Here is a 4,374-nt window from a genome sequence, read left to right on the forward strand (position 1 = left end):
AGCCAGTAATCTTGTTCCCTAGTGAAAAATGGGTACTGAAGATTGGGTTCTTAAAGGTACAAAATTGGTAACAAATACATAAAAGCAAAAATTAAAAATCTAGAGTAGAGTTTGGAATTTTAATATTACGATGTTAAAGAAAAGAAGAAGGAAAAGAAAGAGAGAAAAAATGAGCAAACAAAAACAAACAAGGTCGCAAAAATTATAAAGAAAATATAGGTAAAAAATTGATAACTAATACCAAAAAGCAAAAGTTAAAAATCTAGAGTAGAGTTTGGAATTTCAAAAAATACAATGTTAAAAAAAAGAAGAAGAAAAAGAAAACAAACAAAAACAAACAATGTCGCAAAAATTATGAAGAGAATATAGGTACAAAATTGATATCAAATACCAAAAAGCATAAATTAAAAATCTAGAGTAGATTTTGGAATTTCAGATATATAATGTTATATAAAAGAAGAAGAGAAAGAAACAGAGGGAAAAAAAGTCACAGAAATTATAAGAAGACATAGGTACAAAATTGATAACAAATACCAAAAAGCTAAAATTAAAAATCTAGAGTAGAGTTTGGAATTTCAAAAATACAATGTTAAAGAAAAGAAGAAAAAAAAAAGGTCAAAAAATTATATATAAATATATATATATATATATATATATATATGAAGTTTGCTGAAGAAAAAAAATAGGGTCCTTTTTTTTTTTTTTTTGCAAAGTAATAGGTTATAAAAGTGAAAATTAAAGGAATAATAGAGGACTTAAAATTTTTTTTTAATTAAAAAAAAGAAAAGAAAGAATGTCGTAAAAATAGTAAAAATATATCAAGGACTTTCCCTGGTTTTGTTGTGAGTATTGTGGGTTCAGCTCATTTTTGGCTAGTTCCTTGGTCAGACTTTTATTTCTCAAAATCTGTAGGCCCCTTCCTATGTAGTCAGTAGTAACCACAGAGTTTTAATCTATTGCCTGTAGCTTCCAAGGCGGTTCCCTCTGCTATAGCTTCTTCTGTTTGCTGGACTCTTCAGTGTCTGGTTTCCGCCCTGACACAAAGGGGACGGTCAAGGACACTTTTTTTTTTTTTTTCTTTTTAGGCTCACTTGTTCAGTCGCGCTGTGGGGAAGGAGGGAGGGATGCTGCAAACAAGTAACACTGGCGTGTGCTCGCAGTGCCTCAGCCACACTGGGTCTGCCCCCGCTCACGGTGCGTGTAGCCTCCCTGCCCACACTGCTCAGGCTCTAGGTTGTTCTGCCGGGAACCATCCGTAGCCGGCCCTGGGCTGCCTGCACCTCCCAGGTCCAAGCCGCTCAGGTTCAGGCACTCGGGTAGTCCTCAGAGGCGCAGACTCGGTTGGGCCTGCGTTTTGTGCCCTTCCCAGGTCCAAGCAGCTCCAGTGATGAGGTGTTTAGCGAGCGTGATTGCTGCGACTTATCGCTTCTCCACCGCTCGGTTATCTAGGTGTACAACTGGCGCACCTTCTCCGGGAGATGTTGACCGTCCAGACCCCCAAGAAGTTTTAGTTAGCAAAGAAGCCTGCTTACAGTTTTATAGATAATGTCTCTCTGGGGCTGTGATTGCCCCCTTCTGGCTCTGGCTGTGTGTCACCGGAGGGGGAAGGTCTGCAGCTGGCTATCTCTGTTCAGTCCTTTGTTCCGTGCATAGGCCTGGCGGTGTCTTAGGTTAGGGCTGGCTTTTCCCGTGGTAGATATCCCACAGTCTGGTTTGCTAGCCCAGATTATTTCTCTCAGATACCGCTCGGGGTATTCAGGCCAGGTCCTTACTCTAAGCGATGAAGCCCGCACAACGCCTCCCTGCCCAGCCCCTGCTTGCTAATGGCGTGTGCAGGCGTCTGCGCTGCTTCTCCACTGGGGGAGTTACTGTAGGGCTCGCAAGTTTTAATTGTTTATTTATTTTTACTCCATGTTATGTTGCCCTCTGTGCTTCCAAAGCTCGGCACAGATTCAGCAGTGAGAAGGTTTCCTGATGTTTGGAAACTTCTCTCTTTTTAAGACTCCCTTCCCGGGATGGAACTCCATCCCTCCCTCTTTTGTCTCTTTTTTTTTCTTTTATATTTTTTCCTACCTCCTTTTGAAGACTTGGGTTGCTTTTCTGGGTGCCTGATGTCCTATGCCAGTATTCAAAAGTTGTTTTGTGGAATTTACTCGGTTTTTAAATGCTCTTTTGATGAATTTGTGGAGGAGAAAGTGTTCTCCCCATCCTACTCCTCTACCATCTTGGCTCCGCCTCCAAGTATCCTTCTTAATGATGTTTCCCAGAATACAACATATCAATTTCCCCTGCCCATTAACACGATTTTTTTTACACTAAAATGGACCCTTGAATTTGTCTTCAACACCTTGAAAACTTCTGCCAAAACCACAGTGGTCAACTAACAGAATTTCTTATTCATCTTTATGACTTTCCACATAGCATTGCTCCTGAATAAGGAGCTTGTTTTACAGGAAATCAAGTACAACAGTGAGTAGAGGTTCTTGCTATGCTAAGAGGTTATGGAAAGGGTAATGGATGAGGTAGTTATAAATACCAGTTACAATCTCGTGATCATTTGCAGTAACACAACCTAGATTACTTGTGAAATTATTTTCATTGTATATGAATATATTTATGTATACATTAGCCATTTTTAGCTTCCCTCTCCTCTTTGCCTGCCTCTGGTAACATAAAATGTGCTGCTACAAGTTAATCTTATATCTCATTGTATCTCTGTAGTAAAAATACAGGGTCAATTGGAGAGTGTGATTCAGCTAGAATAGGAAAGAATGTCACCCTTAAATAGATAAATGAACTTGGTATTCTCTTTGAAGGAGAGAGCCTGTTTTGGCTGAATAAAGAATAATTGCATCATATTAACAGGAAGCTTAGTTTTCCTGTGGTCCTTATTCAAAGTTGTGGTGTTCAAAGAGGTAATGATGAATGCTTGGTTAACAAGGAGAGAAGTTAACTAGTTAAGCTATTATGGTGGATTTGTACTGTCTCAACTTAATCTATTTCCCAGAATTTGCTTCTCTGTATTGTTCTGGGTTATGGTTGGCCATGAAAGAGATTTGTGTAAGACTTCATTGACCTAGAGCCAGACATCCTGGAATGTGAAGTCAAGTGGTCCTTAGAAAGCATCACTATGAACAAAGCTAGTGGAGGTGATAGAATTCCAGTTGAGCTATTCCAAATCCTGAAAGATGATGCTGTAAAAGTGCTGCACTCAATATGCCAACAAATTTGGAAAACTCAGCAGTGGCCACAGAACTGGAAAAGGTCAATTTTCATTCCAATCCCAAAGAAGGGCAATGCCAAAGAATGCTCAAACTACTGCACAATTGCACTCATCTCACACGCTAGGAAAGTAATGCTCAAAATTCTCCAAGCCAGGCTTCAGCAATATGTGAACCGTGAACTTCCTGATGTTCAAGCTGGTTTTAGAAAAGGCAGAGGAAACAGAGATCAAATTGCCAACATCTGCTGGATCATAGAAAAAGCAAGAGAGTTCCATAAAAACATCTATTTCTGCTTTCTTGACTATGCCAAAGCCTTTAACTGTGTCGATCACAATAAACTGTGGAAAATTCTGAAAGAGATGGGAACACCAGACCATCTGATCTGCCTCTTGAGAAATTTGTATGCAGGTCAGGAAGCAACAGGTAGAACTGGACATGGAACAACAGACTGGTTCCAAATAGGAAAAGGAGTTCGGCAAGGCTGTATATTGTCACCCTGTTTATTTAACCTATATGCAGAGTACATCATGAGAAACACTGGACTGGAAGAAACGCAAGCTGGAATCAAGATTGCCAGGAGAAATATCAATAACCTCAGATATGCAGATGACACCACCCTTATGGCAGAAAGTGAAGAGGAACTCAAAAGCCTCTTGATGAAAGTGAAAGTGGAGAGTGAAAAAGTGGGCTTAAAGCTCAACATTCAGAAAACGAAGATCATGGCATCTGGCCCCACCACTTCATGGGAAATAGATGGGGAAAGAGTGGAAACAGTGTCAGACTTTATTTTTCTGGGCTCCAAAATCACTGCAGATGGTGACTGCAGCCATGAAATCAAAAGACACTTACTCCGTGGAAGGAAAGTTATGACCAACCTAGATAGCCTATTCAAAGGCAGAGACATTACTTTGCCAACAAAGGTTCATCTAGTCAAGGCTATGGTTTTTCCTGTGGTCATGTATGGATGTGAGAGTTGGACTGTGAAGAAGGCTGAGCAAAGAAGAATTGATGCTTCTGAACTGTGGTGTTGGAGAAGACTCTTGAGAGTCCCTTGGACTGCAAGGAGATCCAACCAGTCCATCCTGAAGGAGACCAGCCCTGGGGTTTCTTTGGAAGGACTGATACTAAAGCTGAAACTCCAGTACTTTGG

Source organism: Bos indicus, chromosome 10 (genome assembly GCF_029378745.1).
Source record: "Bos indicus isolate NIAB-ARS_2022 breed Sahiwal x Tharparkar chromosome 10, NIAB-ARS_B.indTharparkar_mat_pri_1.0, whole genome shotgun sequence".
Classification (NCBI taxonomy): domain Eukaryota; kingdom Metazoa; phylum Chordata; class Mammalia; order Artiodactyla; family Bovidae; genus Bos; species Bos indicus.